Source organism: Buteo buteo, chromosome 2, assembly GCF_964188355.1.
Source record: "Buteo buteo chromosome 2, bButBut1.hap1.1, whole genome shotgun sequence".
NCBI lineage: Eukaryota > Metazoa > Chordata > Aves > Accipitriformes > Accipitridae > Buteo > Buteo buteo.
In genome coordinates, this window is record NC_134172.1 from 56,697,638 (window position 1) to 56,725,412 (window position 27,775).

Here is a 27,775-nt window from a genome sequence, read left to right on the forward strand (position 1 = left end):
TAAATATCCCATTCTGGGGGAGTGAGATGGTATGAACTTTAACATTAACAAAGTCTGTTTAAATCTTCATATAATAGTGGCAAAAGCATTACAAAGTACAGAGAGAGAGATACAGAAAAATGCTGTAGTAACAAACAAACCAGAGATTCATAGCTTTTCAAATTAAATGTCTCCACAATGAAGAATTTCAGTGTAATTAAAGGCAGACACAGGGAGACATGTTGACTTATACCTCTCGTTTTTCCAATACCTCTTAGTTAGGAACCATAGCACTTTTTTATTGTCGATACACACTTCATTACATGTCTGTATCTTTCTTATCAACTGGGTGCACAATTTCAATATACTCCAGATGGGGAATTTTCGCTTTGATTCAGTGTAAGAATCAGGAATTCTCTCTTCAAACATGTCACTTGCTTCCAATACCAGAGTTATCTTGAAGAAATAATCTAAATACAAATACAGATCAGGTCTGTAATTATAAGACTCTTATCTTTGACCTTTTTCTTACTGTTTTAGTCTGTTACTCCTTTAGTCTGTTACCAAACATGAATTCAAGCATTGTACTAAACTGCAGTAAACTTTTCTCTGGGAATATTTTCAACATTCAAGAACGGAGTGCAAAATATTCTCTCTGCTGTTTGCACCATTTCAATTCTTTTAGCAATCTCTACAGCAAACTCAGCCTTGCTCTTTGCCTAGCTGTTATATGGGATGGTCAGATGTAATCAAGTTCTTGTTCTCAAATAAATATATGGTCTAATTTGAGGTAAACTGAGATCTTGTGATTGAAACCACATAGCTCAGGAATGCTTAAATACTTCGCTGCTCTACCCTCAATGGGTACTACAGAAGCCTCTGACATTTTGCCTGGTTCCCAAAGGTCTGACAAATAGCCTGTAATTTTAAGGTATGTTTCCATGTTTTGTTTTCCTTTGGTAAGATCTGTTCTTTAGTTTGCTCTAATGCCTGTTGAAGATGCTATACACTTCTGTTTTATTGTGCCACATGTACTAGGTTTTCTCCCAGCTATCACGATTACTCATGCTTCATCCCATCTTGCTAGTACATGATACTTCTTTCTATTCCAGACTGACCCCATTCTCAAGAGACTTTCTATTCTCAGCCTCCTCGGTATGATGATTCAGTTGCTCATATGTAATATTTTTATGTTCCATTTGCCTTGACATTTCTGTCATTCCTGGGAAGTACACAGGGCCACTTTTGTGGTCTTTGACCATTTTGGAAGAATGATGAACATAAGCACATCTTTATCTTGTGCTTTTTATTCTCAGATTCTTTTCCAACATCCTCTTGAAACTAGCACATACTTTCGCTGTTTGAGTGAAACTTTGTGTGTTTTTCTTTATTTTTGCATTTCTGTGGTAACACTCAGGTTCTCATGATTTAGTCACCTTGTTTTTCTGGTACAAGGCTGTATTCACTCATCCTTCTCAAAGTCATTAAATAAATTCAAGTGTTACAGTTTCAGTATCATATGCTGCTGCTATTTGGGAGTAGCAATGATTTTTCAAATTCTTTGGTAGCTTCTGGGATTCTTCTGTTTGGAAATTTGTTTTCTCAATCATAGAGTTGACCTTTTCACTGCAGAAACGCTATTGCAAAGTAGTCCTTGCCAATGTGTTTGTTTCACCGGTGAGGCAAAAACTACTAGTGGTTTCTTTTACAGGAACAGGGCTCTAAATCTCACTTCACTGGATCAACTTGTAAGGTCACCAGTACTGCATGTATAGCATGCTTGTATTGCCTCTTCCTCCATTATGGTCTCAATGCTTTGCATATGTCTAAGGTTTGAAAGAGATGTGGTAAGATACTCTGCAAATTTTAATACTCTCTGAGTTAATACCTTTCAAGGTTGGCATATTAACAGCTACTTTTACCTTCCCAAAATCACTGGGTTTCCTCGGGAAGTCAGCAACTGTTCTGTAAATGATACTGAAGTAAAAACCAACTTCCTCTTTTGTTTGTTTGTTTGTTTGTTTGTATTGATTTTTATCTGCTAATGAGATGGGGTTAATTGTTACGGAATACCACAGTTTCTGCCAGGCATTCCTCATACCACATTCCTGAGTATCGTCAGCTCTGATACTGATTTATGAGCCTGGCTGGGCAGAGCTGATACTCTTCTGCTGCAAGGTTCACAACTAACAGTGTTCTCAACACCTAAGCCTACCTGCTGGCTTCCAGAATATGATGAGATGACCACCTTGCTTATGCAGGAAGGCTGAATAGGCCCTTGTCAAAATCTTGCTTTTTCAGTGACTATCATGCTGCTTATGTAATTTTGAGATCATGTAAAATTATTAGTGATGCTTTCTTTTTCTGCATATTTCAGTGTTCAGACTATTCCTTAGTCTAATGTAATAGAACATGTGTAAAGCAGATGCTGTACTGGTTGAATTATTTTCATCTGTTCTAGGTATAACATGTTGGGAGGAGATCCCATTTTCTTCAAACACATTCAGCAGTTTGGACTCACACAAGAGTCAAATGCTTTGTTATTGAGTATACAGATTCACTGTTTCAGCAGAAAGCAATGGCTTTTATGTTGCATATTCTGAAGATTCAGCCTGTATACTCAGGGTATCCTTTGCATCCTGATTAGAATTCACAATGTCTTGAAGGCATTATCATCATTCCACAGTGTTACTTTCATTTGGCTTTGCTTGATTGCACTTTTTTTTCCTTGTCTTGCAAAATGCATGCCTAGCACATTTATCATTAGCCCACTATCTTGCATTTAATTTCCTTTTTGTTTGTGTACTTGTCTTCACTTCTAATGCTAATCTGAGCTTTACAAACTATTTATTCCAACTTCCATTTCATTAATGTCAAATATGTGCAAAACCCCATCCTCTGAGTCACTGTTTCCTTTCTTCATGTGTTTTCAGACTGTAAGCTCTGGAATAATGCTTTCTTTTGCCATAATTATGATATATGATCCTTTATGCAGGACGTTTTTAATGAGTTTTCTCCTTAAGACCTTTTTATCTTCGTTTTATTTTCTCCTCTGCTTGTGTTTATGCTTTAGTTTGTCCATAAACTTTCACTTTTTTGATTTAGCCTCTCATTTTCCTTGTGTTCTTTTTAAAATTACGTGCGTCTGCTCTGCTTAGGTCACAGTCGCAGTAACACTTCAGACCAATGCCATAAGCTGGTATTGCTCCTGAAAGAAGCTGCCCCTTTACGGGAAAGAAATTTCCAGTAGAGAAGCAGTTGAAGAAGGAGAAAGCATTGCTGCTGGCTGATGCTAGCTGAAGGGAGCATAGAGCTCTGAAGAAGAAAAGCTTTTCTGCTGATTTGATTCTTCCAGCAAAGGCAGCATTGCATACCTTGTTGTAAAACAAAAATGAAACAAAAAACCTGCACAAAACCAGAAAAAAATCCATCAAAAGTACTCACATGCTTAGTTTTCACATGCTCAGGCAGACAACTTGCAAGAATTTATGTGTTTTAATATTCAAGTAAAAGCAATGATAGCTTTACAAAAAAACACCATTTAAACAAGAAAAGATGGTGTACAGGCAGCATTATGCAGACACTTCATAGATCTTTTTAGAGGACTTACAGCATTAATTAGTCCATGCTGATATAAAAGTGTGAGAAATGGGGCCAGTAGCACCAGGCACCAGCAGGAAGAACAAAAAGAGGAAGCACCTCAACTCCTTTCTTCTTAAATCCACAGCACAGCTTAGGCAGAAACACATTTGTGGGATATGTTTTAGTGGTTTGGTTTTTTTTTTCCCCTCAGTTCATTTGTTCCTGCCTGTTGGAATGAGCTTGTTCTCTGAGATTAAAATCATCTACTTTACGATCAGAGCTGCAGTTGGGATCTTCAGCTGGCAAACTAACCAGAGATTTCTGAAACTGGTTTCAAATGCTTTTAAAGCAATATTGTATTCTTTGGTTGTTTCACAGGGACTGTAAGAGAAGTTCTAGAGACAGCAAGTGAGGAACATGCAAGAAAAACAAGAGCACGCTCACTGAAAACTGTATTTGAGAAGTCTTCTAGTTTAGCAGTGTGGAAATAAAAAGTCTCTTCTTAGAAATGTAATCAAGGAAGGAAAATTGAGAATTAATGTGATAAATATCATGTGATAATCAAGAAGAGAGAGGAAATAGAGAGGATAATGAAAACAGAAAGAGAGCAGAGAAATCTAGTATCTGGTTACTGTGTCAATGGCCAGCTTTGGAATTGTGAGGTGGATGACTTGAGATGGCGGTAAGAATGCAACGGAGTATGCTTATGTGCACTATAGCACCATGCAACAAAAAATCTTAAGGAGAATTTGGTGCAGCAACCACCAAACAACTGCTACCGTATCCCATGATCAGCGTACAGACACGCATTTTGCATGTGAGGGGCTGGCAATCCCGTCACCCCAAGTTCTCTCCCCTGATGTACTCCTACACAGTGTTTGTGTATAAATAGTGCATGTTGTTGCCATTTGTCCCACTGTGAAGGACTTCTGCTCACTCTAACAAGACTCTTTTCAGTCTCAGCAGTACATCTCAAATCCTTGTTCCTCACAGATGTGACGGGTCAATTGGATCTTCTCAACAAGAAGCCTCCAATCATGTAGACTTGTTTCTCTCTGTTGTTGGTGTGGATCTTCATGTTTCTACTTCTTGGTTTTCCTTCTGCCTGCAGACAATTTCTGCCTTCTGTTTTTTTCAGCATTGGATTTTTTTCCTGGGCTCTGATTCCAAGATGCCTCTGTTGTGTGTCTTCCTCTGTTTTTGTGGAACTGAAAGCTCTTTTTTTTTTTTTTTATCCCTTACCAGCCTATCTTTGCTTTTTTTCTTGCTTCTTATTGACATTCTGTAAAGCACAGAGCAAACTCTGTTCCTCAAAACTACTTCTCCTTCACTGTACAGACCCTTCCTCCTCACTGCTGTCTTGGGCTTATGTTACACATTATAACAAGTGTCCAGCTGCTGCTGAAAGGCTCTGTCCCTTGTTTGCAATTGCACAGGCTTGTTCCCTCTCTTGTGCAAGCTCTGTCACTCATCTGACTCCACTGTTAGCTGTCTCAGGAATTAATCAGAAAACTATCCTTTTTTAAAGTCTCCTGATTTAGCTTGCTCACTGGCTAACCCTGGGGTCACACGTATACAAGACTGGGCACAAAGGAAGCAATGGGAGGACTCAGCTGAGGGTGAGAAGTGGAAGGGACCAACCTTTTTAATGATACCTAGGTGTTAGACTTCCTAGCAGTAACATGAAGTTTTGATTTTAGGGAAAAGTTAGATGAGACTACCAAGATGATTTACCAAAGGGATGGTCCTGTTCCTCCCAGATGAATGGTCTCAACTCTTCCTGTGTGCTCATTCCTGATACTTTTATGACCTTGGAGTGAATCTACTCAGTTCCCTAATCTGGCAGAAAACTGACAAGAAGAAAAATATAATTAGTTCTGCATTGGGTTAGTAAACTGAGCCACTCACTGAGGAATCCTAAGCAGGAGAGCCAGTCCTTGGGAAACCCAGGCGTGCCTGGCTCCTCTGAAGTGGGGAGAGCAGCCTGCTCCTTTTGGCAGCAGCAAGCTTTCAGGTTGACTCACATGCCCCATCTAACTGCACCCTTTGTCACTTCCAGGGAATCTGCTTTAGAGACACGCCTGTTCAGCAGGCGCCTGTGAATCCTCTGCTGTCCTGTAACCTTTCTCCTCCCTATCACCCCAACACATCCCCATTGAGATTCTCTTTGTTTGCATCTGTGAAGGGTTGGATCATCTCTTTTTATGGGTTATTCAGGGTCAAACCCCAAATCCATTTGCACTCGCTCGAGGTTAACACACACCCCACGCTTCCAGAATCCTGTCACCAGCATGGCTACAATTTTTTTCTTTGTCTCACCAGCTGTAACCTTGGACACAATTCTGTTCTTTCCTTGCCGGTGAACAATCAAACCCTCCTGCAACAAATAGTTCTGTGAGCTGCAGAAATAAGAAGTTGTGAGTTCCTCTGGATTTTTTTTTTTTTAATTAAGAACCCAGACTGAAGCTTTTCTCTGTAGGTGGGACATTAATAATAAATCTTTCTGTTTGGGGATTTTGTGGTGTCTAATATATCTTGCATAGTGCAACTTCCCTCTCCAAGATTCCTCTCCTTCGTTCCTGCCCCAAACTTGAAGAAACACGTATTTTGAACGTCCCAACTTTCACCACGACCCTCTCTCCTATTCCCGCATCCGTTCATCTGTCCACCAGCGTCCCTGCAGCCTGGCTGGGTGCTCGGCCAGGGTTTTGTTCAAGCCTTTTTGCCCGGCTCAGGCAGGCAGAGCTCTCGCATTCGCCGTGACGAACCCGTGAGGAACAGGTCGCCGCGGCAGTTAACTGGCTGTACCAGCCCAGGTCATTCAAAAGCCAGACGGCCAAGGTGGCCGTAGGCAAAACCGCAGCCCCCTTCCCGGGCTACACGGCCGGCAGCTGAGCCGTGCTGCGCCGCGCCAGCCCTCCCCGCCGGCGGGGGGCCGGGGGGAGGAAAGAGGCGGGCAGACCGGTCCTTGCCGCCCGGCGAGGCCCTCACCGCACCGCCGTCGGTCCCTCCGCGCCTCCCAAACCGGCCCGGGTCGCTTCGCGTAGCCGCTACCGACCCAGCTACACCTTCCCCAAGCCGGGGAGCCGCCCGCTGGTCTCCTGTGGGAGACGGCCCTGTCGGGAGCCCCGACACCCCTCGCCCCGGCTGCTCTGCGAAGAGGACCCCCCGCAGCCACAGTGCCGAAGGCCGGCGGGGAGGCGTTTGGCCGCGGGCAGCCCGGCCAGCTCTGGCCGAAGCAGCGGTGAGTTACTTTCGCCCGGCGGCAGGCAGCGCAGCTCAACGCAGGGCATCCCGTCCCGCCGGCCCGGGCCGCGGCAGGGGGCCGGTTGCTGGGCGACACGCGGCCCCTCCTCCGCGGCAGGGCTGGGCCATGAGGTAATGGCCGCCGGGGCGGGGGGGAGCGCTGCGACTACTGAGCCAGCTGCCTCCGAGGTGGCCGGCGCCGCAGCCCCCTGGGTGTCCGCCCCGCCTCCCGAGAAGGCCGCGGGGTCCGGCCCGGCGGTGGGGTGAAGGCGAGGGGAGGAAGCCCGCGGCGGAGGAGAGCGTCCGGCAGCCGCCCCACGTGCGCTGCCGCCCGGCGGGAAGGGTTTGCAGCGCTTCCCCGGACGCCGTTTGAGAGCGAGAGGAGGGCACATGAGGCGCTGGCAGGAGGAGGGAGAAGCAGCAGCCAGCCGGCCGCAGCAGCAGCAGCAGCCGCCGCTCCGCTCCGCACGCCGCGGCCTCTCGGCGGCGGGGGCCGAGGGCGAGCCGTGAGGGAAGAAGCGGCCCGGAGGTGGCCGCCGCCGGCAGCGAGGCTCCCCCGGCCCGCGGGGGCGGCGCCGCCGCCCGCTCCCCGCTGCCGTTGGCGGCGCGCGCGCCCGGGGGCCCCGGCGCGGGGTGAGTGCGCGGGGCGGGGCGGGGAGGAGGGCAGAGGTGCCCCTTTGGCGTCTAACGGTTCGGCGGCCGGGGGAGGGGGGGACGACGGGGGACGCACACACACGCACCGGCGTGGCTGCCTTTGCCCCCAGCTCGTCCTCAGGTGAGCGGGCGGGGGCGGGGGGGAGAGGGGGGAGCCTGCGTCGTTCGCCGGAGGAGCGAAACGGCTGGCTGAGCAAGGTGGAGCGGCTCCTCCTCCTCTTCCTCCTCGGGGCCCCCCCAGCCCTGTGGCAACGGGGCGACCTTCACAGCCGCCTTGCTGGGGGGCGGGCGGAGCGCCCTGCCTTTGCTGCCTGTGCTCTTTTGTCCCTTCCGCCCCCTTAAAGGATAGAGGCAGTTGGGTGTAATTGTTTACCGAAGGTCAAGAATCGCTTGCCAAATTTGACCTGTGAGTTATTTACCGGTAGACTGCTGCTGTTGTCAGTGAGAAGGACCCCCGCTTATAGAGGTCGCTTTCCTAGCCGTTGGGGAGGGACATACAAATACTAACTTGGTTTCTTCAGCGTCAGGGATTATGGATAGCTTTTGGCGGTATACCTCTATTTAAAATGACTAAAATTCCCATTATGGTTTTTAGCAGGTTTGTGCTCTCGGTGTCTGCTTTGGTTTGCAGCTGACGATTTTGAACTTCGTGTTTAGATGAGCTTATTTTTAGGTAACATTAGGGAAGAGGAGGAGATGTCCAAAAAATGGAACATCTGTTAAAGGGTGGGAGCCCAGGCATCTTGTTCTCCCTTGCTCAGTCTGCGGGACAAGTCTCCCGTGTGGACACTTTTCTCTCTTGCAATCTATAACCTCATTTGAACCTTTCAGTCCACTGAGATTAAATCGTGGGTGTAATGGTTTTTGCAATCAGGAAAGCAACAGCAAAAAAACAAGCTAAAACCAACCCAAACAACAGTTACGATGACCAGTTTGCCATATGTGCGTGTTTTACTGCTGTGTGTTACACAGTTTTATGTACTGTAAGTAATGCCCTGGCTTCTGACTATACTGGAGCTGAACCGTGTTTAAATCTGGTTGTTCCTGGTAGGGCTCTTCTGGAGCTTCCATAAGAAGCCTGGAGGAAGGAGCATTCACAAAGCTGTGCCCTCTCTGAGGCACTATAACCTGTTTTAATTGAGCCAGAGCAACCTGTGATGACAACAGATAAGAAAATCATTTTAGAAGCATGTAAGAAAATTGTATTAAGCCATGATTATAGCCACTACTACTCTGTTTTTCAATGAGCATCACTATAAGAGAGGAAAAACAGAAGGGTAAAAATCCTAAGGGAGAGCAAGAATTTTCAGCTTTTGATGTGAGGTACTGAGTTAAGTGAAGATCAGGTGTTGTATGTGTGCCTGAAATTTAAATTTCTATTGAAGTAAAACAAAAGTTTCTGTCAGTTACATGAATGAACTCCCACTTGCCAGTGGATTTAACAGCATGGTGGATGACAGTAGCAGAAATAAGTAGAGTCCCTCTGGATCTAGTGCAAAAGAACCCCTAACCAAACAAAAATCTTGTAGTTCATAACTGAGCTTGGTGCCTGTTCTAGAGCACTGGGTAGCACACCAGTATGCTGAGGAAGCATTAACATGGTTAGGCACGTACATTTATATATGCGGTGTTCCATGTTTGGTATGTGCGTGCATAAAATCTCAGTGAAATACAAAGCTGTTGCTGCAGCCTCTGAGCATCTGACTAGTTTAATCCAGAGTCCTGACTAATGAAGCAGTACCAGCATGTGATCTGCAAGTTTTGCCGTGTATATTAATGGATGTTAACTTGGCACTCTGTCAGTTCGTGGAATGCAGGTGAGACTTGGTGGGAGTAAGTGAACTTGCAGGTGCCAGAGAGCAGGATCAGATTGAAAATATTTGCCTGGAACTGTTTGGAACTCCTGTTGTTCCTTTCTGCTGCAGCTCACACCTGAGCTCCTTGCTGCTTCACATGTTCTGTCTCCTGTAACAGATTACCAAATGCTTTTGTAGAATTAATTTGATCCTAACCTTTCCATGTCCTCTGAGGGTTTACTTTTGAGTTTTGAAATATTCTATCCCATCTTCTTTGGGATAGAAGAATGAGATGAGTATTGTAGAAATTAGTGCAGGTTAAATATTTTTGATTTAAGTGATCAATACTATTGTCTCTTACGGTTGTCACTGTATAATGCTGGAAAGGAAAAATGCTGAAACTTCCCACTGTACCTGCTGTGATAGACTGTAAACTGAATCCATGATAACTTTTTTTTTCCTAATAGCTCAGTAGAAAGAATGAGTGCTGTTGAGGCAGCATCCGCAACATTGAAAGGCAAGAAGTTAAAAACAAACCTTTTACCCCTTCTAAAAGCTGTACGTGTTTTCCTTCTTAACAATTTCCTATGTTACTTAAAAATTTCCTTGGGAGAGGGGAGATAATAAGGGGGAAGGCAGTGTATGAGTTATGTTTGTTTGAAATCTATTTCTTTCTGAAGTCTCTAAAATAGTTTTCTTTGATTTCCAGAATTGAGGTGGTTTAGTGCTCCTTCTGCTGGCATCGGAAGTAGTATTTGTGGGACATCATTTGTTTTGTGTTGTCTGGATGTTGTACGTTGCGAGTGGTACTCAAGTCAAAGTTGGTGGAGTGTTTCTTGTTAGTTTGCAGAAAATGGCATGTTCTTTGTTTCAAATTTTGAAACAGGTACCTTTCCCCTTGCCCCAGTAATGACTGTTCTGTTTGCAAAAGTGGGTGCCTTCTCTTAATACGTCTTCAGTGTTAGGCCGGGTACTTCATCAGTGTAACTTCTTGAATAACTCCATTTTAACTCCCACAGAACTGTCACTTGATTTTATGCGCTGCTTATTTCACAATACCTCCATATTAATGCAAGAACAGACAGACCAGTATGATATGAGAAGTCCTTATAACTACAGTATGGAATTAGGAGCTGTGTTTTAGCCTGTTGGTCAGAGACCAATTGCTGATAGGTAGACTGTTACAACTGGTGGCTTTCAGAGTTACCATAAAAACATAGTAAGTCAGAGAAATGCTTTCTACTCACTAAATGCCAGCTATTGCATGTCAGTTGTAGGCAGCTCACTTCATGTACAAAGCTTTGTAATGCTGGCACTGTAAAACTGGCTTGTGATGTACAATGCCTGTGCTTTGAAGGTATGTTTCTGTGTCATGTTTGTATTGTTAAAACTCCAAGAGCAATGCCATTGCCTCCTTGGAAAGCTGCACTTGTATGGAGGGCTCAGTTTTGTGGATTCAGTTGTGGGATCACTGCTAGTGGGAGAGAGAAAAATCTTGAGAATTAACTTCCTGTTAATGTCGACTTTTCAGGATACCAGTTGGTGTGGGATTCAAAGCCTTCCTGCTTACTCTGTGGTTTGACTGAGATAGCTGTTTGAGTTTACAAGCACTCTTATTTTACTTTGTAGTGAATAATGTGATGTCTCCTAAATAAATTTCAGGAGTTCACTGCTAATATTCTTTGTCTAAAACTGTCCTTTATTTGAACTTTGATTCATCAATATTTCTCTTCCTATTGGAGCCTATTGATTTCAGTGCAGAAAGTCATGCTATATAGTCATCCTGCTTATGGTTGTCCAGCTAAGAGGCTTATTGATAGCACAAACAGATTAGCTCAGAGATAATTCTTAGATTCAATTATGTTGACAGATTTGCTTTAGTTAAATCAGTTAGTGACTGTACTGGAGTCGATTCTTTGCCTTGTCTTATAACTTCTCTGGACAGGATTGTCCAACCTTGCAGTCTGTTAGATGCTGTAAACCCAAATGACGCTACTACTCTTTAACTGTCATGTTGCCTTGTGTGGTTTTGTGGTTTTTTGGTTTTGGTTTTGTTGTTTTTTTTTTTTAAGTATTCTGATGGATTCATTTATATTAGAGCCCTATTATATTTACTTGCATCTATAGCAGAAGTTCAGAACACTGTAGCAGTCAGGGTAGTAGAAAGAAGGAAGGAAATGTGAGAAGTGCTTGGTTTAAAAGCTCTTGCAAAGTTTCATTATTGGCTTGTTTTCACATAAGACCATGTTGCTGCCCAGCATAGCAAATTTCCCCCTGGCTGTGTATTCCCTCTTCTATCCCCTTCCGTATGATGGTGCTGGGAATCAACTCTGTGACTTAGCCAAGAACTGTTTTTTAAGGTTAATTTTCAATCAGATTGTCTGTCCTCTGGGCAGCTGAGCAGCTGTTAGCAGTGAGGCAAAAGAAGCAATAGGAGTAAGTGGCTGAGGCTTTGGTGTCAGGAGGGAAAGTCTTCAGCGAGCATAAGCTGATTTTGAAACTGTTGCACTCTAAGCTCTGATATAACCAACACCAGTTGTGTGTTAGTAGATGAGATGCTAATGCCGAGGCTGACAATAACCTGCTACGTATTTGTGTGCTTATGGAATATTCTTGACTCTCAGCACCTTTATGAACAGAGGAGAGAAATGAGCGGTTGATGTTCTTAGGCTATACACAGCCGTTATCCTTCATGATACAGAATGAGAATATACTTAAGAATAAATTTGAGTATTTTTATTTTGCTAACTTGAGGTTCAGTCTGCATTTCTGAGTGTTCTTTCCTGAGCAAGATGCCCATGAATTATAGTCTCTATTGTGAATAATTCAATCCTCAAAACTTAAAGTGCAAAACAGTATGATTTTAGATTTATAAAGTAATATGAACTAACCTGGGGCGGGGGGGGAAGACTTGTTTTCCTTCTGCTTTTTTCATTTATTTGTTCTTAGCAGACTTCTTTGGAAAGGTTTTCCCTCTTTAAAACTTGTACAAAATCAGCAGAGCTTTTTTCCTTAGGTTTTGTGATATCAGCAGGTAAATGTTTTTCTTCATAGACCATGAAACCAGAAAGGACAACCGGGTGATCTAGTTTGATTATCAAAACTAGGAGCTTATGGCTCCATCCTGAAGTGTTTGGATCTGAGTTAAGACTTCTATATGTATTTGTTATCACTCTGGGGAAAAATTATCCAGGTATTTTTCATTAAATGTTGCTTTCCTAGTGAAATAGCCATGTGAAAATTGCTCCTGCTCTTTCTCTTTTTTTTTTCTTTTTTTTTAAACTTTTCTTATATGATGTGTTCTGAAGGGTTTGGAAAGTAGAAGTGAGAGATTTTATTAAGACAGTCACATTTTTTTTTCCCTATTGCTTTTGATTTGTGAATCTCTTGTAACTTTGCAGCAGGTCTGCAAATACCTTTAAGTCTTAATGTGTAGTAAAGCATGTAGAAGTTATTTCCTTAGTTTCTTTTTGCAGAGCCTTTAAGGAAATCGGTGAGCACCAGGATGAAAATGACTGGTGTAGAGAGAGCGCGCAAAGAAGAGAAATACTAAGTGCTTAAGAGTTTGTAGTTCTAGAATTTTATAGGCAATGTGTTGTAAAAGAACGAAGTCGACTGTATGTCCTGTGTGAAGATAGGAGCTCTGTGGAAAGTGTGCCACTTTGGTGGATCATAGCCTGGTTGAGGTTGGAAGGGATTTCTGGAGGTCATCTGGTCCAACCCCCCTGCTCAAGCAGGGCCACCTACAGTCCACTGCCCAGGATCATGTCCAGACATCTTCTGAGCATCTCCAAGGATGGAGGCTTCACCTCCCTGGGCAACCTGCGCCAGTGCTTGGTCACGCTCACAGTGAGAAAGTGTTTCCTGATGTTCAGGGGGAACTGCCTGTGTTTCAGTTTGTGCCTCTTGCCTCTGGCCCTGTCACTGGGCACCACTGGAAAGAGCCTGCCTCTATCCTCTATGTGCCCTCCCTTCAGGTATTTATGTAAAATCAGTAAGATTCCCCTGAGCCTTCTCTTCTCCAAGCTGAACAGTTCCAGCTCTCTCAGCCTTTCCTCATAGGAGAGATGCTCTGGTCTCACTTCTTTGTATTATTGGCCCTTTGCTGGACTCTCCAGTATGTCCATCTCCTTTTTGTACTGGAGGGCCCAGAACTGGACCCAGTACCCCCGGTGTGGCCTCACCAGTGCTGAGCAGAGGGGAAGGATTACCTCTCTCATCTAGTTTCCCACCTGTCTTACAGCCATTAAAGGAAAAACGTAAGAACCCACCCACTGCTCTGCTATGTAATAATTACAGTGCTTCAAACAAAACATGGAAAAACTGCTTATTGTTAGCTTTCAATTAAGTTTAAAATAATGTTGAGTTGACTTGTCCCATTTTTTAATAGAAACCAAAGGTTAACAAAATGTTCATACTGTGGAAACATTTATAGTCTAGAGAGGAAGAATGAAAAGTGTGGATACATTGAAATAGTTATGTGCACCTCTTTGAGGAGATTAGTTGACTACTGTAAGTTGGAACCAATCCATGCACTTCTGTATTTTGTGTGTTCACATATATTGTCCTTTTTAAAGGCAAGTGCTGGTAATGTCATATTGGACTTCCAGTTTCATGCAAGTCAGGATGCTGCATGCCATAATTTGGTGTCCTAGAGAATACTGAAGTGCAGTTTTGTTTGAAGAGAGGGGTATTTTTTAAAAAGTACATCAGTGTCTGCTGCTTGTTGGAAATGGAGGCTTTTACACTTACTGTCCTCTTTAATGTTTGCATAAGTGGAGCTTGTATTACTAACAACATTGCCTGTCCCAGAAAGCCTAGTTTCACTGTCAGATACTGCACAGATGCATGCTTTGCAAGGGGGGCACTGTTAACTCCTCTGCAGTAAGCAGAAACCTTGCAGTTCAAATCCATGCAACCTATTGCCCCAGTGGTACCTGTAAAATGAACTGGAAGACATTGGAGCAATGTCAGAGTCCTTAGACTGTCCTTTAAACCTGTCCTGAATGGAATTTATTTCTCTGCAGCTGTGACTGATCGTACTATGAGGAGGCATGCACTATCAATGTAAAGTGATGAGGAGGAAATCAATCTTTCTGGTAATACGGTTTCTTCTTATAGATCTTCTCCCATAGTCACAAATTGCACTGCCTTCAGAAAGGAATGGTAGACTTCTGTTTTGTTGTGGTAATATTACAGTAAGGATCACTTCCAGGAATTTACAGATAGGGTGGAGATCAGTGTTTACCAAAAACATTAACTTCTTAGAGGCTTTGGTCCTGTAATGAGTTCTGCAAACCTGCATGTGTGAAGGTCATAGGAAGATCAGCCCTTTATGGCTGTATTTCCCGAGGGTTATATAATATTGACAGGGGGGTAGGTAAGGATGTTATGGTTTGACCGAGTGACTTGTGGCTGACCTGAGTGCCACAAATTTGCAATATAAAGCAGTCTGAACTGAAAATACTGCTTCTGATTTTATGAAATGTTTACAACCTTTGATTACTCTTGTATTTGTTCCCTAGACTTTTACTCCGTAATCACTTTCTCAGAAGTCTTATTTTGCAAGACATCCAAAGCTGTTAGAATGAAAAGACTGAGAAAGGTTAGATACCGCACTTACCTAGCAGAATACAATCTTGCCCCAAAGACCAAAGTGGTCTCTACTGTCATTCTATTGGATGTATGTTATGCTATCATTTTTCTGTACAGAACAGTGAGTTCTCCTTGACATTCACTTGTCTAGGAACTGTTGTACCTCAGTCAAATGCAACTTTCTTAAATAGTTTGCCCTTTTACATTGCAAAATCTACCAAACATTCAATGTAAACTTCTAATGAACTGAGTTTGTTTAAGCATTCACGAGTCACAAAAATCAGTCTTTTCTTACTTTGCAAAAGATGAAGGGGCTCAGCAAGATCAAAACATTTGACTGAGATAATTCAGGAATTGGTGCCAGTAGTAGAATTAAATCCAGTTCTTGTGAATCTCTCTTATAAGCCTATCGGTCTCTTAGGATCAGTGGGTTGGCATGCTCTGTGGTGTTAGCTGTTTAGGACCTGACAGGGTAGAGTATCTGAAACAGGCAGCCTCCTCAGTAGACATGAGTACTATGCCTGCACTTTTTTATTTACAGTACTAATGTTGATAGTGTATGTTACTATTCCTATTACAAAAGAAAAACTCCAGATGGGCCAGAAGACTCTCCTTTCTCTGAAGAGTGTATGACTTGTTCAAGTAATTTGAGTGCATTTCACAAAAGTTTTAAATGTCTGGCAGACAGGTTGTTGGGGATAAGGTGGTGATACTATTACAATAGTGATTTTAGGGAAATCTCTACATTCTTTTTGCCTTCAGTAAAACTGATGAACTATTAAACTAACCATGGGGTATTGCTATGAAAAAGATCAGTGTTCAAAATGGGAGTCTGGGATTTCACAGGCTGGGAACACAGCATGTCCAAGACACAGTGCCATCTCGCTTTGCTCACTGATGACTGTTTTAGGTAAGTCAGAGTCTCAGAGCTTCTTGAGCCTGATTTACTAAGCTCCCCCCTCCAAGAGTAAACACTGCACCCATTTTGTACTATTTATCAATTTGCAGAGGACACCTGCTATATGTTGACATAAAGAAAGAAAAATTGAAAGTTTTGTTACTAATGTTCCCCTGTGCTGTTATACTGCATAGGAGGAGAGAGAAGAAGAAAATAAGGGTTTTTTTTTAACTTGAAGTGTCTGGATGGGACTCTTTTTTTGTTTGGCTCATGGGGGTATTGCTGTCTTTAAAAAAAAAAAACAAAACTGCTTTTGTGGAATAAACATAGAATTAACAGTTCATGGTATATACCTAACTAATGAAAAGCTTCTCAGCCCTGATGGAGCAGGCAGATTGATGCCACTGCACATTGGGTATGGATGCTGAATGTATCTCCTAAAAGCAGAAAGTGGAATTGTTAAAGTCAGCATTCGTGATTTTATGATGATCTTATTTCACTCACTGAGGGATATTTTGTATCTTATTCCTGTTCCCAGATTGTTGTTGATGATACCTGATGGCAGAAAATGTATCTTAATGATATATGACCTTAAATGATATGCACAGAAAAGTTGTGGGTGCCCCATCTTTGGAAATGTTCAAAGTTGGGTAGGACAGGGCTTTGAGCAATGTGGTCTAGTGGAAGATGCCCCTGCCCATGGCAGGGAGTCGGACTATTTGATCTTTAAAGGTCCCTTCCAACCCAAACCATTCTGTGATTCTATGAAGTGTGGCCATAAATGTGGGTTTTTGATCCAAAAGTAGTCTGAATGCACTATGTTGATCTATATGAATACTTATAGTAAGAATTAAGAACTGGAATCAATTTCATGTATTTACTGAAGTAAAACTGATGATTCCTTAAAAAAATTTTCACGTGACTTGTCAGCTGGTATTTAGACAGAAGTTTCAATTCAGGTGGACAAAACTGTGCTTTTTAAATGGTCCTTGCTGTTCATCATAATTAATTTTTTGATTTTAAAAAATCTTCGGATTAAAGCTGACCTTTCTTCCTTTCTACCAAGTGGCAAAATGGATTATTTCTTGGATTTGTAAATTAGCACAGTTGCTCTTCCAGCAGGTATGAATTCAACAAGAACAAAAATGTTTCTTGGCTCTTCAGTTGCCTGTCAGTTTCTCAGCTTCAGTTTCATGTAACAATTGAATTGGTCTGGGTAAATTGAAACTGAAACCTCATCTCTCTGTATCTCCAGGAGAGGCCATTGCTGTTAAGCCTTGGGTTAATGTTTGTGTAGGTTCTGTAAATTCTGGCTCCGGGCGCTCACCTAGTGGTTTTTTTCAGTCCTGTGGTGGCATGTGTAAGCACACGCAGCAGTTAACATTGGTGATTTTGAGTCCCACCAGGGATTGCTGTTCTCATGGCAATGAAGCTTGGAAGATAGTGTTGCAACACCAATATTTGAAAATCCTCAAAACTGCAGATAAAAGTGGGGAAGTGACTGCCTACAAGTGGGTGACAAGTAAAGCCAACAGAATGCCTTGGTTTAGTGGTTTGACTTTTTTTTTTTTAAAGTGGTTTCCTGATGAGCAACTGAAGCTGCAGAAGAGGGCGGTCTTCCTTCCCCACCCTCATGCACTGCTTGTATAGGCATGCAGTGGCCCAGCTCTGAGAACTGATCTAGCTGAAAAGTACTTTATACCACCCTCTGTGTGTTCTCTCCTGTCCTGCCTCCCCCATCCCCTTGGCTTAGCCTTTCAGCCACATTGCGTCCCTGATCACATTGACGTGGGGTGGTACAAGCACCAATGTCCCTATGAGGAAAAATAGGGAATATTCCCATCCTATGAGTGATGGGAATGTATTGCTTCAGGGTAAGCGTGCAGTAGGACGAGGGTGTTTTTTCAGGACAGCCTACACTAATATTAGCTGGCAATGACTGGGAAAGTGTGTGCCTGAGGGCTGTGCTTTTGCAGCCACGTTAGCCTGGTCTCAGAGTTTTCCATCTCTGGTGGGAATAGTCCTACCTTGTCATCAGCTATGTGTTGTACTTCTTTGTCCACAGATCTTTCACATTGACTGTTACCCAATGGGAAAATAAGCCAAGGAGGCAAATTGCAAAAACACGTGAAAAAATTGTTTTATTTCTTTGGTTTTAGTTTTTTGCCAGTTTGTGTTTCTCAGGGCATTAGAAGAATGTTGGAGATGGCACAAAGGCAAGGCAGGAGTGTGCAGGCAAGACCAATTAGTGTTTAGTTTGCTTTAGGTGTATAACACCACACCGTGTATTTAACATGTGTGCATTAACTTACATAGCTCTCTCTTTAAAAATGAGAGTTAAATGTTATCAAAATTGTATCATTTGCTAGTTGTTTGGGGGGGGGTTGGTTTTTTTTTTTAATTAAAAAAAGCAGCAAACATCATTTTAGTAATCTTGGTTAGCAGAATTGCATGGGGAAGATTGAATACCCTGTCCTATTTCTGTTATCTGAGATGGTAAATTAGCACTAATTACCTCATCAAGAAGGCTGAGAGGAAATTCCTAAATGCACCTAACAGCAAGCCTATTGTTTTGATCCTATGACCAGCGGGGATAACTTGAAGATAAAGCCATGATATAATACTGTAGCAGAAGTGACTAAGAGGAAATAGGAGCGGCTGCATAGTCAGGAAAATTATCAGCTTATGACATGACTTGTTACAGCAGATGTAACACTGTGTTCTCTTTGTTCCTCAGATCTTTCTCTGGAAAAGATAAGCAAGCAGTTGTTACAATATGGGCGATAAAAGATTTTTTTTTTTAATTTAGTGAACTCTTAGACTGAACAGTTATAGAATACTTATTTTGAACTCCAGAAAATGGGAAGGTGTGAAATTACAGGGCTTCAGCCTGTTCTGGCTCTGATGTGAATCTTACAACAGGTAATTTATTTCTCTTCTGAATGGGAATTGGTGGTTTCTGATTACCCTGATTTCTAACTGGAAACTGTTGTTTGTTTCGTGATAGAAAACTTACAATACAGCTGTGTGGCAACTTGGAATTGAGTATATGTGAAGCTAAAGAATAGACTTTGGGAGGGACTGTTCTGGACACTGCATTGTTCAATGGTACTGTCAGTTAGCACTCGAGAAGTGAAAGGATTTTGAACTCTTGGGATCTCAGAATATAAAGGCATTGGATGTTCTTAAAGGGCAATAAAGACATTTGCAAGCATCTTCTATGAATTCTGACATTTTGGCTAATTGTGTCTACTCTTTCTCCCTGCTTTTTTTTTTTCTTTTTTCTTTTTTTTTAACCATATTGTTTCTCTGGCTTTGTTTTGTATGTCAAGTATTAGAGATTTTCCTTCATCCTCCTTAATTAAGAGCTCAAAGAGAGAAATTGGCAATCTCCTTTTCTTTACTGGGAGTCAGTTAATGGTTTGTAAAGTTCTTGGTAGCAACTAGTTACATGGAGGCATTTGAAAGAAATTAACAAAGAAGGTTAAATGGAATAGATAAAATGCAAGTGAAGGTCTTGTTTTTCTAAGAGGTAAATCTTAAATAAGTCCCAAATTGAAATAATTATTTTATAATTTTATTTTCTAAATAACTTTTCTCAAAAGTTACTGAGAAGTTGCTGTCTAGGAAAACTTATGCAGTATGCCAGATTTTATAAGAAACCCCAGGGATGGCTGTGGTGGGCAAAAGAAGTTATGCTGCCTGACTCTATTCCATGTCTAACAAAAACTTCATAAAGTGCCTGATAAAGCTGATCTGAAAAAAAGGCATTTCTGAACAAGTGGGCTCACTAGCCTCTTGGAGAATAGATTTTAATAGGAGTTGGAAACTGGTATCTATAGATCTAAATGCCTACCAATTATGAGAAGCAGAATATGGCCCTGTAACTCAGGAATGGTTCCTTGAGTGAAGTCCAAATTGTGAGGTTGGTGGATTACTGATTTAAAAGGGTTGGTTTGTTTGGTTGGGTTTGTTGGGGGTTTTTTGTTGGGGTGGTTTTTTTTTTTTTTTTTGTCTTGAGGGTTATCTTTGCTCTTTTGGGAAATAATTGCGGGAGCCAATAAAATGAGTCTAGCTGCAACATAGTTTACACTCTAGAACAGCAAAACCAGACTTGAATCACAGAGGTTAAACAGGTTGTTACTTGTTGCTTTTTGTGTGAAGATCACCCTTAGGGTGTCTGAAGTGGAAAAGGTGGAGAAGGAGAAAGAAATATAGTGATTGGGTGGGTGGGCGGGTTTTGGGACAGGAGGGATAGAATTTGGAAGGATCCATTGCATTACAAGACATGATGTTTGGTCCAAACTGGCTAGTGTTTTGTCTTGGGAGCTTATATTGACCTCTGGGCTTCTCTGCTTTTTATTTAAAAAAATAAAAAAAGCCTGAATTACTGTTGTTGGATACAGTAGTGCACCTGACTGAATATAGTTAGTATATACAGTACCTCAGCTGTGGGAGGTAGAAGAGTCTAGAATCCTTGACACCTCAAATGTGTCTCTGAATTGCAGTCTCTTGGATCTTGTGTGCTGCAATATATAGATCATGTCAAAATGTCAGCAGCTGCTTCCACATTTGGGGTGCTGACAATATGACCTTCAGGTTAAGAGATCTCCACTGATGTGAGCTCTGCCTGGTGTATGTTTTACTCTGTATGGAGCTTTTGTAGCTGCATACTTGTAAATGACCACAAAGCAAATGAGAGCAAGAAACAACTCTGTCTTCTGCCCTTGCAAATGGCTCTTGTAATACTTACGCGCTGATGCTTCCACTTTTTCATTGTACCCCGGGTTATATAATACTTTGTGGTAAAGTACGTGTGCAGCTTAAATGAGAGGAAGGCACAAAAGGAGCAAATGTATTTCTTGGCAACACTGATTCTATCTTTGGACCAGTTCCCATTTGCACCTAGAAGGGTGGGTTTGCAAGTGGGGGATTTTGCTTGGGAGATGGTGTAAACAGAAGGGTAGAGTTAATCTGTTAACCTGTCTCAACTCAGTTCAATAGCCTAATAGTGATGCTGTCCTGGGTATTTTGTCCCAAGTTTTGCATCTTGTCTACAGAACATGCCCAACTCAAAAATTGGTACAAAGTTGCAGTAATGTGAGTGTGCTATCCAATTCTGTTAACTCTTGCTTTGATATTTATTCAAGGTGAGTATATCAACTGTCACAAGATTCAGACATAGTGAAATAGCTGATTATTCCATGGCATATGTTTCTAGGGTTTGTTACTCTTTGAGCTAAGTTTAGCCAATTGACTTTCACTGGAGTCTATCACTTCTTTATATACAGTGCTCAGCTGGTGTGAATCAACCTGTAACTGAATATTAAGGCTGTGTAAGGTAGGGGACTGTCTCATTAACCAAGCTCAATTGTGGTTTGGAAAGCCCCTGGGCTACTCTATAGCTGCATATGTCTGTGATCTGATGTTATTTATGAGCTTTGTGATTAGTTTAGAATGTTAAAACTGCTCCCCCATCCACCCCCAACCTTCTGCAGACTGTGCTGCAGCAGTACTGTCAGAGACATATTTCCAGAAAGATGGGAATCAGGCCAAGCAGGAATTATTACAGGTTGTGGTAACTGTGTCTGTCAGTTACTGTACTTTGCAGTTATGCAATGTTTGCATTGTGTCTGTTGTCTGACGTACTCATTTGTCTTACACCCCAGCGTGTAGTTTCCTGAATAGCGAAATACAAGTTCTATCAGGACAGCTGCTTAATAAGGCACATGTTGAAATATTCGGGAAGGGAAGACTGTTTTCTGGATAAACGACAAATCGCTGAGAGGAAGGACATAGCATGCAAATGGGCTAGAAAGCATGCAGGTTAAGATTCCTGGCCTTTTCCCTCTCAACAGTTTGATCTTTTAAGTAGAGTAAGGCTGAGCACTTGTAAATTGTATGCAGATACTGTATTGAATGAAATAGTGCCACTGCAGTGTAGATGGCCAGGGTCTGTCTCCTCTTTGAAGTGTGGAAGTACTAACTCACTTAGAAGGACTCTTTGTCTCTGCCTGCCTTCTGTCACATGGGACTTGGGGCTACAGCAATGTGGCACCAGGGAGAAAGGGAAAAGCAGTTTGCCTCTGTAGCAAGTGGGGAAACAAAATCTGGAGACAATAGTAGTTATGTGCTCACTCTGAGCCAGCAGTTGTGAGCTGACTTACGCAGGAGAACTTTCTTAGTTCTGCAAATTGTTTGTGCCTCTGAGAGGTTATGCTTATGAACAGAGGTCTTTTCTGCCAGGTTGAAGGGCATCATGTGTCTTATTTCTAGTTACTCTGTTACACAAGCAACAGCACAGCAACAGAAGACTTCTTTAATGTGTCTGATGTCAAATTTATTTTTAAAAAGCAGTGTAATTCATTGTTGGTGCCAGCCCAGATCTTTGCCACAGTCAACACTTGTGACACAGCTGTTGCTGCCATTGCATAGTTAGCTCTCCAGTTGCAGTTAAAGACGGGAGTGAAGGGGGTTTGCAGTCAGAAATCTACAGCATGACCATGTACAGCCTTCTGTAGGCAGTTGTGTTGTACAATTTTTGGTATTAAGAATTCATGATCAAACTGATGTTTTCTTTTCTTTTGATAGATGCTCTTCTGCTGCAGGTTTTTGTTTCTCCTTTGACCTAGTTCTTGCTGATGTTTAGATTTTGGTTGAAAAGGTGGGACAGTTTGCCCGGTTTCTTAAAATGTACTTTATTCATAGTGAAGTCAGAAATAAGAGCACGTGTGTAGTTCAATAGCCTAATTGTGAGACTCAAGGAAAAAATGCTACCTAAAATGTATTTTGATCTTACAGCTCAGAGAAGGTACAAATGAGATAGAGGGCTAGCAGGGGAGTAAAGCATATAACTGATGCATGACCATAAGTATGTTTGTCACAGCCAAATTGATTACTGTAACGGGGCTGATCTTGTGTATTAGCCTTTCTCAGGCATCAGTGCTTTTACATAAAACTGAAAAGTAACTTGCTCTGTATTTTCTCTTCTTTTTCCCTTTGTTGTTCAGTGGTGTGGTGCAAATTAAGAAAGATTATCTGCTAAATGTCTCTTATTTTAAAGCGGGCCAACATCATTGGACAGTGTGGGAATTTATAAACCGTTGCCTTTATCTGCTTTTGGTTTTTTGTCCCCTCTCTCCCTCATGGGAAATGAGAATGAAAACATTCTTTGATGAGGATGTTAGTGTCACATTATTGGTGTTTTATAGTAGACTGATTAAATGGGTTGTTCATGGAATTTGGAGCTCAGTATTCAGTCTGTTGTTACTGTGGATACAGCGATTTGCTAAAGTAGCCACCCCTTCATGCTTTGCTGGTGACTGAACTTGGCTGTGGAATGTTTGCCTCTCCTGTCTGTGCTAGAGACACGGTCAGTTATTGGGCCAGGTCTAGCCTTTCATGGGTCCACCTGCACACATTATATTAAATAACAAACTGAACTCATGCCTGTTGACTGCTGGAAGCTACCTATATTTTTGTGTAGATGGAAGAGTAAAAAAGGTGGACTGAAGTGTAATGGAAGTCTCAGGCGCCTCGCCCCTACCCAGATATTGCTTTCTTTGTTCCCACTTCCACAGAGTACTCATACCGTTTTGCTAGCCCCATCCTTTGGGCATGGGAAATTGCAGACATTTCTCTAAAACATCTGTGTAATAAATACCTCTTAATGCCCAATGCTGACTCTGTGTGAGCTAAAACGTAGTTCCATTTCCTGAGTTCCTTGCTCTTCTGCTTTCTTTTTTTTTTTCTCTTTGAAATAAAGTATTTCTCCTCTATAAACCTGCCTTTGAACATGCTTAAAAGAAAGTGAGTAGAAACATTTATTTGTAAGTAAACTAAATGGACAGGAATAGAAGATAGTCCATGAGTTTGGGGGAGGGGAACCTAACACCTCTGTAATACAGTTAAGTGCAGTTAAAAGCATTTTATGTTTCTAACCCTGGATCACTGAGACTTGCAGTTATTTTCTTGAGTAGCTTCATTTTATGGAATAGGGAGTGCTCTGCTAAACTGGAATTTAGTGAAAGGAGCATGGGGAAATCCTGTGGAAACAGTGACTGTTGACCTGCTTGAAATATAAGCATTTCAACTTGCTTTCTGCATTGGTTCTTTAGTGAAATGCAAATCGAGTTGAGAATGAATGAACGTGTCCGACCTTTGGGTGTTTCTGCTCTTTGCCTGGGTTGGGGGCCAGGGTCAGGAGTGGTCACATGAGTCTGTGCTGAGATCATTAGACTGGGGACACCAGCTGTGCTATTATTAGGGGTTTTAAAGTCTGTGGCAGATGTTCTTAGGCTCTCTTCCAGGCCCCACATATGGTGCAGTGGAGTACATGGAAAAAGAAACGCCTGACAAATTGTTTTTCCATGCAACAAACAGATTTTTGTATTTTTTTTCTCCCATGCAACCAGATAAGATATTTTACGTTAACTTGCATGTATCAAAAACTAATCTGAAGTACTTGAAACAGAAGACTGAAAGAAGTGATAATGTAAGAATAAAAATACAAGTGCTTTGCTTGGAAAGTAGGACTTCGAGATCCAGCCAGGACTCGAGTCTGTAGGTGCGTGTGTTCTGCCATTCATGTATTTGTTTTTTATTTTCTTTGATACTGCTACTTAGGCAGGGCCCTTGTTGTATTATTTTTGTGTATGTATATAATGTAAAGCTGTTCCTGCAAAGATTTTGAATGTATGTGATGAGGCATAAGATGAGATGTAATACACACAGAGCAAAGAACCATTAATAACATGGTGATTAAATCTGTGAACAGAACTACTGCTTGTTTTGTTGTGGTGATATAGCATGGAGGAAAGCATGGGTTTTCTTTCTTTTTGTCATAGTAGGAAAAGAGTATGTGTGTCTTGTTTTGAATGTGTAATTTGTGTTCCCTCTGGAAGACAGCTAACCAGTTTAAGTATCCTCAAAATATAAATTACAAGGTGCTTAGTATTCTGTGGGCTTCTGACATGCTCTGTGTTGTACAAAATGCAAAAGTCAGGTATCTATCAGGAGGGTGCAAGACTGACTAAATGGCAAACCAGAGGTACATGAGGAGCTGAAGAATGTGAACTATTAATAATAGGTAACAAATATGTCTGTCTATTTCTTGTGTTGTGGGTTTTTTAACCAATTAAGCATGTTGTTGCTAAGCAGAACAATGAATTTGTAAACAATTCACCATGCATCATCTTTTCCTTTCTGTCATTAAAGTGTGTAGTGGTTTTTGAGCTACACCGGCTGAAAGGCTGCATGAGTTGCCCTATATTAAGCACAAAGGGAAGAAAATACACCACTTGATAAGGTTTTGTTTTTCTCTGTCCATCTCTCAGCTTCCTAACTTTAATCAAACAGCTAACTCATACAGAGCTTTTTAGTGTGATTAAAGAGAAAGTACTCAAAATAATCTAACATGCAATTCTTTTGGGGGCTGTCATGCTTTTTCCATGCATTTTCTCAGCGCACATTCCCTTCTGGATGTTATAGGTACAGACCATACAATTAAACAGAAAATCTGAATACTCATTCTCTGCATTGTTTTATCTGACACCAAAAAAACAATGTTGGTGACCTAAAGGATTTTTTTTCTTTTTAAGTTCAGTGAACTGGGATTTTAATCAAGTGGTAGGACCCACTTGTAGGTGCATATTTCTGGCAAGAGAGAGATCTCTAAAACTAGTCTGAATGTGATTCCCTTTTTTGATCTCCCCATCCTCAAACAGTTAACCTTTCTCCTTTCTTGTAATGGTGGTATTTCAAACCACTAGAGATGCAGATAGTTCTTCAGGCCATTCCCACAGTACAGTGTAAAAGAACTAAGTGCCTCCATTTACCGCAGTGTGGAGAGCCATGGGATGTGATCCCAGAAGTCTTTGATAGCCCATGTGGATGAGTGCTGTTTTACAGCTTATACCTACTCATTTGAGGGTACTGCTGTATGATTGCACCCAAAGGAAGCTGCTCTGTGTGCTGAAACCTGGCTGTCAATTACTCAGGTTGATAGCAGTGAGGAATCAATTGCTCTTTGAATAAGATTGTGACAGTCCACACAGTCACATAACTCCTATGAAAAGAACAGTGTCTCCTGTGTTACTGAGATTACAGTGTAGGACCCAGAGAAAATTTAAGAGGATTAGTCATGGCGTGTTGCATTAAGCCCGACTACTTAATCAGAAGGATTTTTTCCTGAAGATTATTTTGTTGGCAAAACTGAGAAAATCAGGATCTTGATGAGCGCCAGGGGTTTGCTCTGAAAGCTTGGAGCAAGCAAAGTCCTGATGTGCTAACATGACTGGTTGGAACATGTTCTTCCCCGGTAAGAGGTGAACTGTCATGTCTGTGTGATGGGAGGAAATTGTGGTAAATGTGCTTGTGGTATTATGCTTGCCTTCATAGGTGGCAGTCCTTGTTTGACTAGAATCCAGTATTTATATAGCTTCTTACAGTATCAACAACTTTCTAACTGGAAAATAATTGCTTGGATTAAAGTGGTTGAGTCTTGCTCTGAGAGTATTAAGCCCCGGTCAGCTCCTCTCCCCCCACCAGTTCTGAACTTCAGCAACCTGTCCAATTTTCTGTGTGTGAGGTGGGAGAAGAGGAGAGGAAGATTTGTTATGTTTCAGAAATGCATTTTCCCCTCCACAGAATGTGCTAGAGGAAGTGGTGCTTATTAAATCTTAACTTCCAGGATTCTTTGCAACTCCATTGATACCATCAGTGATGCTGGTTCACATACCTCTTTTGGCAGAAAACACTTCCATGCGATGGGTTCAAACTACAGTTGCCAGTTACATTTTAATTTCTGTGTAACTCTAGAATGCTTTAGGCATACAGATTCTCATGGGGATGTGTATCTTTGTGGGTAGATGGATCAACCCCTTGACAGTTGAAAATCTCATCCTCTCACTGAACATATGTTCTAAATCTGTCTTCTGAGAATGTACGGGAACCTACTAGCTAATCTAGCTAATTTCACTCCCTCTTCAGCCTTAATCAATATATTCTAAATAGTGTGGTAACTGCCATGTTAGGTGTATGTGTGTATTTGTTTTATGAAGGTTCATTTTGCTAATTGGCAGATTGATTAGATTAATGCACACTCCTGCTCCTTGGGTGTATTGAGGATGCACTATGACTTTTTTATTTACTTATTTTTTAAAAAAAAACTCCCCTCCCCCAAGCCTGACACTTCTTTTTGTTGCTGTCTTACAGTACTGAGCATGTTACTGCTTCAACTCAGCAGTAAAAAGAGAAACTTAATTGTGTTCTAAGTAAGTGAAGCTTTGAAGAAGCAAATCTCCCACTTTCTTTCCCTCCTCCTCGTTTAAAACTAGATCTGCTGGCCCATCAGGAAGGGGCTTATATTACTTGCTCATTTTCCAACTGTCAAGCAGAGCATGTAGTCATGCTGAACAAAGCAGCAACATTCCTGGATCCTTTTAATGATGTATTCAGAACTCCAGTGCCTCCTGATTTAATGAGTACAGTGAATGTATTCAGAACTAACAAGAGCATGCTCATTAAACAGCAGTAAGTTAACTGTCCTATTCTCTGCTAGCAGTCCAGGTCATAATTAAATGGTGCCATATCTGAATACAATACTGGGCTGTCAAATGGAGAGGTTAGATGTTCTGTGGGTGTGTGTGGTTAGATAGGATTGTTGGAGTATAAGTAATTCAGCTTAGTTTGCCTCACTGATAGGGCTACTTTTCTTGGTGGGTACTTGGTACTTACAAGTCCCAACCAACCAAAAAATTTAAACTTAAGCAGTTAGCCAAAATGTTAATTTAAATTGTCTTTTAGTTTGTAGCTTTCAGTTTTATGTTCTACTGCATTGTACTGTTACTGTTGTGTAAATCTAAAGTAGCACAGCTGTACTAACTGGATTTACTGGACTGTAACTGACGGCAGAATTGGACCCTTGGCTGACTTGACTGCTACATAAACTCAGTTGTACAGTCCTGATGGCCAGGTGGTGACATTTGAAAAATGAAGGGATCAGTTTAGCATTTTGGATTGGCAG

General features: G+C 41.8%; 1 protein-coding gene across 3 annotated transcripts in view; it reads left to right on the forward strand.

Moving 5' to 3' along the window:
* The first annotated feature begins 6,656 nt into the window (after positions 1-6,656).
* The window catches only part of TRAK1 (trafficking kinesin protein 1), a 138,721-nt gene continuing 117,602 nt past the window's right edge, over positions 6,657-27,775 (forward strand). Inside the window, exon 1 of one of the 3 annotated variants that reach the window (XM_075055656.1) lies at positions 6,657-6,805. The gene's annotated coding sequence lies outside the window, so the exon portion shown is untranslated. Of the gene's footprint in view, positions 6,806-7,221; positions 7,441-7,492; positions 7,583-27,775 lie in introns of those variants that run through there. The other 2 variants (XM_075055649.1, XM_075055666.1) reach the window with 2 other exon arrangements.